Raw genomic sequence first — 9,454 nt, forward strand, 5'->3', positions numbered from 1 at the left:
AAACGCTGAAGTGTTGCTATAATTAGATCATACGATCAAATCTACGAGTCGTGTTTTATATTATTGGGCCTGTGAATCTTAAGGTCTATGTGAATGCTGAATAGTAAGTTGATTAATCGTACTAGTCCATCGAAAAGTAGTACAATTTGCGTATTTTATTATCCTTTTTCAGATGTTGAGAAAGAAAACCTGCTTGCTGATTTAAAGAAATTATTTTTTAGTGAGAAGAAAATTCGCCAATTACAATACAATAGAAAACAAGTTTTTCTTCTCCATTCGTAAATAATATTTTGTCAAAATGTCTACCGAGGAAGATGTACGTGTTGCTGTACGAACTGTCGACGATCGGGATATCATCGAGATCAAAGGTAACCATGTAATAGTTAGCAAAGTTTTATCACGCGTCGAGGCTCTTCTGTCCAGCAAGGACACTATCGATGAAGTTCGTTTCGTTGCTGGTAATGTACTAAGCATTGATGCAAACCTTGAGAGTAAACTTTGGCGTGGACGCAATATAGTGGTATTAACCAACAAAATTAAGGTATCGAATTCGGTTTGCTGGAATCTGTCAGGAAAAGATAGCGATCGTTCGTACTCGGGAAATGCAGGCACAGGAACGGACGGTTATGGTAAGCAAGGCAGCGACGGATTTGCTGGAGAAAGTGGTGGCAGTGTTCTCATATTGGCAAAGCAAATTGAGCAACCGGATAATTTAACTATTATTTCACATGGCGGAAAAGGTGGCAAAGGGCAAGATGGAGGCAATGGGTCAGCTGGAGAGGATGGAAAAGGCATTTCAAAATCGGATCTCGTTGATTTGTTTCCTCCCCCTTGTACGATTTTGCTTCCATATTTTAAATTAGACAAAATATGCAGGAATCTGCGAAGGCTGGCAAGAAGTTACAGTACAGAGTGGAAAGAAACCCGTCATACGTTTTCTAATGATATAAGTACTAGTGATGTTTTAGAAAACGAATATTTTCTTCATAGGAATTTTTTTTTGGAGCTTGTAACCCACGATGGACACGAAGTAACGTTCTCGTATGAGAATGGAGGTATATTAACAAGCTGTCAAAGCTTCTTCGTTTACAAAGGTACGCCCGGAACACGTGGAAAACCTGGTGGGGAATATGGTCTAGGGGGACAGGGTGGTTTTCCGGGAGAGATAGTAGTAGAAAATCTGGAAAGCACTCGTAAGTTTGACGTAAACTATTATAATAACCATGGAAGTGACGGAGAAATCGGAAAAGGAGGATTGCATGGTCGGAATGGGAAGAACGGATGGGACATGGGATACATGGATTATACATCTCCAACTACAACATGGCCTAAGTATTACGGTGAAGATAAGAACAGCAAACTTACCGTGGAATATTACTCGCGAAACTCGGAGGATAGAGTATGTTGTCCTTACAAGGAAAGGCGTAGTGACTATTTTTATGCCGAAATTGAAGAATCCAGACTTGAACATCAGTCGCAGAGAGCTTACGATGAAAGGAATAACAGTAGAAGCAATAACAAAAGACAAAGCCATTCAAATGCCATAAGAAAAAAGGCCATTTCAAAACGAGCTATTCTAAATGCATATTCGGAGTATATGAGTAACATTGAAAAAAAAAACCTTGCACATATTAACTATGTATACATACCTGATTGGAGTAGAAGCAATAACAACAATCAAAGCCATTCCAGCCATTCAGTCAGTCGTCCATATTCTGATTATTTTAGCAATAAGAGAAGAGAACAGCAACTGAAACAGAAAATGGAAGCTGAAAAGCAACAGAAAGAAGCAGAGATGAAGAAAAGAGAGACAGAAAAGCAACAGAGGGAAGCAGAGATGCAGAAAAAGGAAAAGCAACAGAGAGAAGCAGAGATGCAGAAAAGAGAAGAAGAAAGCAACAGAGAGAAGCAGAGATGAAGAAAAGAGAAGCAGAAAAGCAACAGAGAGAATCAGAGATGCAGAAAAAGGAAGCTGAAAAGCAACAGAGAAAAGCAGAAAAGCAACAGAGAGATGCAGAGATTGTGAAAAACACCCAAAATACGGCAGCCGGTGAAGGCTCAAAGTCAACAGCATCAAAACTTTCATCCGATGATACAGCGAAACTGCAAGAAATTTCACAACAAAGTGGGTTATCTGGTACTACTAATGATGGACAATCAATTGTGCATAAGGAACTTAAACGTCAAAGTAATGAGGAACGAATTTCTCAACATGGTGAGCAACGAGATGAAGTTGAAGTTGCCGTGGAATTCATGGAATGTGATGCATTGCAGAATGGCGAAGAAACTCACCATGATGAGCTGGAAAAGATCAGCGATCTGCATATCAGACGTTATGTAAATTTCTCTCAAGATACAAATTATCAGCATCAACATAGTTTCGTCAAAGTAAAGACTATTGAAACAAATACCGATAGAAACAGCAAACAGTTTTCTCATTTGAAAGATGAGAATGTAAATATTGCTGACTGGTTGAAACTTAAAACTTTGCCACTGGATCACCATGAGTTAAGTAATTTGCATAAATCGTTTGCATCAGTGAAAAGATATTTTGCGAACCAAAAGTCTAGTGATGATAAAAGTAAACAGGATACTGAATCAGTAGAGAACATGTTTCTAATCAAATATAAATTTGTTGCTTTACAAAAAATAGAACAACTACTGCCGTTGCCGTGTGTTAAAGAGGATAGTGGTAGTGAATTAACGGCAAAAAGTGCCAGTAGATACTTAGTGGAATGTAAAGAGAAAAACAATAGCATATCTCACAGCATATTGGGCTCCTTAAACCAATACTTGTATGAAAATGGTCCAGACCAACGAAATAAGATTGTACGATACATCAAAGAAAACGTGAAAAGCAGTGATGCATTGTTCAAACGTGTCATTGAAACGTTTATTATAGAAAATGACGCTCCTGGAGGTGTAGATCGATGCAGTAAAAAGTATTATGATGAATTCATTGAGTTTTCAAGAAAACAAAGGAAAAATGTAAGCGAAGTCAATGCCCTAATCGGGAAGGAACTTAAGAAACCCCAGCATAAGGAAATACTTCAAGTGTGGGACAAAAACATTGATGATGACTCATACGAAGATGAACTTGTAGATATGATTCAGCAGGATGATACGTTGAACTCACTTTACAAACGCCTAATTGAGCTTGAGAGCGATCTCTATGATTGGGAAAAATGTTATGCAGATGTTAACGTTCAGACGGAGTTTTTCAGTCATATTCAGAAACTGGGAATTTCCTCTAAAAGCTGTAGAGTGTTATTGGCTCACGTGTTTAACGTTAACATGAGGATGTATTATGTGGATGAAGATGGAGAAATAGTTCTACTAGAAGATCACAATTCGTCATCGACTACAGCGATCCACGTTTTATGTAGAGCCGATGAATTCATCCAACTGAAAGTTGATGATAAATACCTCCGATTAGAACGAGCTCGCCAACACAAAGATAGCGTGTGTGTTAGGGTTTTAAAGGAAATTGAAGTATTGAAAAACGCTCGTGAGATAGACGGTTACTTGAATAGAAACATTTTTGCTGCGGGTTGTTTCTACGAAGCGCTTGCTCCAACGTGCGATGAAAAAGCGGCCATACAAAAGATCGCAGAATACTTTCCAGAAAATGAGAGACAGCAGATTAAACTACGACTAGGAAACATTGCCTCAGAGTACATTGGACAGGAGGGAATTTTACAGTACATGCTGATGCGTTTCGATAACGAAGGAAGGCACGTGTCTTATGATGAGATATGCTACTTCATAAATTCTGCACTTAAATTCTGCATTGAAGACAGGCAAGAACGGTATATATTCACTTGGATTATTGCATCCACCATTCAAAGCAATTGGATTGTCGAAGTGGTATTACTTCAGATGGAAAATGATTTCAAGAGTCAATTGGAGAGGAAAACGAAATGGCGTGAATATATGACGAAAATTGCAAGTAAAGCAGTGTTACTTACTTTTGCTGCACAACATGGAGCATGTTTGTGCACACCCCAGCTCATTGATGATATTCTGCGTCTCTTGAGCAGTGTTCCAATTGACACGGTTAGTCTGTCCGGTCTGGAGCTGTCAGAGTGGCCCTACGTTCTGAAAGAAGAGTATTGGAAATTTAAATTGATGTCACTCGTAGAATGGCCAGAAAGTGATAGTTTGTCGTTGGCTTCTTATTACGTTCTCTCTATAGAGAACACATTTGGTAACGATTTGGTAGAGGGACTGTTAGCTGCATTACAGGGCAAACGGAAAAGTGTGAGCTTTGAGTCACTGGTTCAAATTTTAGGTGAATTTCATAGCCAAAAGTGGGTGCTTTGCGAAGAGGATTTAGCCATTCTGCATCGTTTGAGCATAACACAATGGAGATCGAAAATGCAGGAAAAGTATAAGGCTAATTTGCAAGATTTAAACGCCTCTCAACTAGCAGATTTAATCCAGGGTAATGCTAACACTTCTGCTAATGTTAAGAATCAGTTACCAGCTATTGAGAGTACAATCAAAACCTTATCTGACAAAGGATACATGGTAAACAAAGCTTGTGTTGCTAGTTTTACTGAGGAGGACGTTAAAAAATGGGTAAAGGATTTAAGAAATGTTCCCTATCATAAAAAAAGACAACAATTCATGGCGATTCGGCAGGAAATGTTAGCGGTAATTGATAGAGCTGTATATCTTAAGAGAGGTTTTCGACTGCGAGACACTCAGCGATTGACGGTGTTAGCTTTGTTGGCCAACGATCGTAGCACGCTGGCTCAAGTATCCACCGGTGAAGGAAAGTCGCTAATTGTGGTAACAACATCGATCATGAAGTGTCTTCTTGGAGAGAAAGTCGATGTTGTAACCAGTTCATCAGTGCTCGCGAAACGTGATGCTGATGTGAATAAGGACATGTACGGTTTGTTTGGCATAACAGTGTCTCACAACTGCAGCGAGGACGTAGAAGATCGAAGAGAAGCATACTCACTGCATCAGGTGGTTTATGGCGATTTGGCGAGCTTTCAGCGAGACTATCTGTTAGATAGGTTCTACGGGAAAAATATTCTGGGTGATCGCGAATTTGCGAACGTGATCGTGGACGAGGTAGATAGTATGTTGTTGGATAAAGGAAATAATATGCTATATTTGTCACACGACATTGCAGGAATGGATAAGCTTGAATCAGTGTACATTTTCATTTGGCAGCTGATTAACACTCCGACTGTGCTCGATGAGGAGGCGTATATTGAAACGATTCATGCCGCAGTGCTAATGGATATGTTTGGAGTTGTCAAAAAATGCGACATCCGTAAGCTGGATTCGAAGATGGACGAACGAAATGCCGCTCTTCTATGGAATCGGTTTGTAGAAGAAGGCATGCTAGATAATGAGGGAAAGGTGTTGATAGAAGCCATAGATCGTACAAAAGTTGAAAAAATTCTTTCTCCGGATTTCTCGCATTATAGTGAACGCCTGTGTTTTCTACTGAGAGAATGTATCGCCCGTGAACGGCAAATCAATGTTCCAAATTATTTGAGAGTTTTTGTTGCAAGGCATTTGAAGTCATGGATTAAAAGTGCCATTAATGCATTGCACATGGTATCTGGTCAATATTACATAGTCGATGTAGACAGGACCGGAACAACTACAGATGTTAATGCTAACATCATTATCCTTGACAGAGATACTGGAACCGATCAGGCGAGTTCACAGTGGGATGAGGCCTTGCATCAATTCCTACAGCTCAAACATGGCTGCAAACTATCGATGCAGAGTTTGAAAGCGGTGTTCATTTCTAACGTAACGTACTTTAAAAAGTATGAGCTCTTGTACGGACTAACGGGAACGTTAGGGTCAAGGAGGGAGAGAAAGCTGCTAGAGGAGATACACGAGGTAGATTTTGTTACTATTCCCCCTGCGAAATCGAAGCAGTTTGAGGCATATGAACCTATAATCTGTTCGAAAAGAGACACGTGGATAGAAACCATCCGCAGTGAGGTCGATAAACTGATCAATATAAAGAAACGATCAGTTCTTCTCATTTGTGAAACAGTGAACGATGTCGAAACATTGCACACCGCTTTTGGACGAAAAGACATCCATAAGTATGTGCGGGATTACGAGGAGTTCGATATAGCGCAAGGTAGTAAAAAGCTGGAACAGGGAGAGATTATTATTGCTACCAATCTGGCGGGTCGTGGTACGGACATTCAGATATCGGATGGGCTTAAGAATGCAGGTGGACTGCACGTTTGTCTCACCTATCTGCCGGTGAATATTCGCATTGAAGACCAAGCCTTCGGCCGAGCGGCAAGAAGTGGTGATAAAGGCTCGGGACAGATGATCATACTAATTGAGGATGGCAAAAATGTACGCGGCTTATCGAAAATATTCGATTTGAAAAAGAATCGCGACGTAGACGAGCTGTTCCGTATATCTGCGATTAAAGCGTATTACGAAACAACGATCAAAACCGAAGAAAGCTGTTTTGAGGCGTTCCAGGAAGAGTATACCAAGAAACGGAAGGCTCTGGGTGATGCCCGTGTACCGGAAGCGGTAACGGAAATTTTACTCCAAAGCTGTTTAGACCGATGGTCATTTTGGTTGGACGAGAATAATTCTCTCATTGATAAGGCAACAGATGAATCAAGGCGAAGAAGTATCAATGAATTGCTTAAACAAATGTTATCGAGCGTAGTAGCTCTAGGTACAGGAGAGAATGAAGATGCGACCTCTAACGTTTTGGACAGCAGTTGCTGGACCGCATGGGTTGAAGAGAATCCGATGCAAATGGTAAAGTTAGCAAAGTATCTGACTCAAAATAAGGTAAAACTATCAAACGAAACAGCCGCAATACTATTCGATGAGGTTATAAAGCGAGAACCCCGTCACTGTGGTGGAGCGTACTACTATCGTGCATTTGCCTTATCAAAGAAAATCGATTGGGAACGAAATCCCCGTCATTGCGTGGATAAACAAACTTTGAAGGAGTTGAAGAAAGACTTGCGTGCAGCAGCTAGACTTTTTGAAGAACATAGCAAGTTTGAATTGCGCGCCGCTGGTGTAGCCGATAAATTTAAGGCAAATTACGCTCGTATTGAAGGATATGTAGAGCAGAAACAAAGCATGGCTAATCTTTACTCGTTGTTTATCCGCTCGATACAGGACTTCATTGGCCATACCGTCGAGCCGGAGTGTTTTAAAAATCATGACATCAAGCAGGAGTTGGCTGGATGTATTTTCAAGGATCTAACCAAAATGGGAGTATTGAAAAGAGCAAAAATCAAAAGCAATATTTCGGAAGTCCAGTTACTGCCGATTCATACAGATTATGGAGTATCGGTAAAGCGCTTGAGAGGATTTGTAACGAAAAACGCTGGTACGTTTGATGAGCAGCAGCTGCAAACCTCCATACGCAACACTATACATTTACCTTGTACATCAGAGTTTTGGGAAGCATTAGTCCAGCAAAATGTCTTGACCGATGTCGTGCATTACGTTGTAATAGACAACAAAAAATTGGCGGCAATCGATCCGTCTATGATGGAATTTATAAACCAAATGATAGAAGATAAAAAGCTGGCGAAGCAATATATCGAGCAAGAGGAAGTCCGTTGTATTTTAATCCAAGAGCCAGCAACAGCTCCTGATGAAAATGTTGTTGTATTACGAAAAGATAGTTTTATTAACTGCATTGGTCAGCAAAAGTATACACTTCTAGCAGAAAGGGGTGCCTTTTCGTTCAATGCAAAAGCTTACATTAACAATGATTCGATTTCGAGCTGTGTGTTTCCCTCTTTTGACTCTCTCTCAGTAGAGGACATTACAGACAGAGCAAGAATTTCGGAAGATGAAGCAACGAAAATTTTATCACAGCTTGTTGAGCAAAACATTTTGGAAACCAAAACAGATAAATTGTACCGTCTGTGTAGCAAACTAGAGGACAAAGATCAATTGGTTCCCTCATATCCCGTGTATGAAAGTACCGTGAAGAGTATACTGGAAGGATGTTTTTCGTACAGAATCGCTCTAAATAACATTTCACGGCAGTTGGAAGAAGGGACAAAGAAAATTCACGTGGAAATCAGAGACAGCTATCGAATGTTCTTCATGAGTTTAGTGGAACAGGATATAATTCGTCTTCCCAAGGTGAAGATCAATAGTACTGAGACAGCATTAGAAGAATTTTATCCGAAAGCATTGTCCTTAGTGCAATGGAAGGAAATTCTAATTCGGAACTTGCTTGTTTCCAACGAGAGTGTCAAGAAGCTGCTAAAACATTTGTTTGAGCATCGCTTGATAATCCCAGATGTTCCAACAGAGCTTCTGTCATGTGTGGGTCATATTATAAGTACTCCTTTTGCCGATAATTTTACTACTTTGTTATCAGAAGCTGGTATTGCTAATTATGGCATTAACATAGAAAGGGCAAGATCAAATAAGCAAGCAGTAAATATAGTCATAGCCAACGATGAATCGACCTTGTGCTATGATATTAGTAAAAGCTTGATGAAATGCTTTGAAAACCGAATGGTTCTTACGGATAAAAGGACAAGAAAACACATTTTGAGCGTGTTAAGTAAATTGCAGGCCTCTCTAAAGGCATTGAAAGTCCCTAAATTCGAACTGAAATCGATAACCGAATTCTACGGTAAAGGTAATTTTGGGAACATTGAGGAAATGCGTGTATTCGTTCTGAACGGATTGGAAGAGCTCATTCAGGTGAAGGAGAAAAAATGGACCGTAGAAATGCTCACCAACGCCTCGATAGTGTTAGCCCTAGGAGTAGCTCAAATCGTCATAGGAGCTGTAATCGAAGTATACTCAGTAGGTTGGATGACGCACGTCGGTGGGGCCTTCATCGGGGAAGGTGTGAACGATATTATGTTCGCGATCGGTGCATTCAGCTCGGGACATTTCAGTTGGCAAGACTATAGGCAACAAAAGCTGCAGAGCCTCATGATCACTGTCGGTAGTGCCGGTGTGGGAATGTACCTTTCGCGTGGTGCTAAAGTGTCACGCATTGGTCGTAAACTTGCGAACCCTGGGCTTGAGTATGGCGGTAAGAAGGTTTCGGAATCTGCAGGAGGTCAGTTGATGAAGGCTGTCGGCAAGAAAGCCGTATTCAGAGAAACCGTTAAACGTTGTGCTTTGAAAACAGCTCAAGGTGTTGCTATCGGGATATCGAATACGGCCGTTGATTCTTTGGTTCAACATCATCTGCAGGGCATGTTGAATTCGGTTGGATCAGAAATTTTGTCGCAAATGTCGAAGGACGTTGCTAATCATAGGGTTTCCATGCAGTTGAAACAGGCGTATGATCTGCTAGGAGAGGATGATGCTAGAAGTTTGATAAATGATTTGACAAACTCAATTTTGAACGAAGGAAATGTAACGGATAAGTTTTTACCGTTTACGAAGCAAATGGCTGGTAGCGTAGCACAAGGAATCGCATCTGCAGTTCAGAAAACTG

Source organism: Anopheles nili, chromosome 2 (genome assembly GCF_943737925.1).
Source record: "Anopheles nili chromosome 2, idAnoNiliSN_F5_01, whole genome shotgun sequence".
In the NCBI taxonomy this organism is placed as follows: domain Eukaryota; kingdom Metazoa; phylum Arthropoda; class Insecta; order Diptera; family Culicidae; genus Anopheles; species Anopheles nili.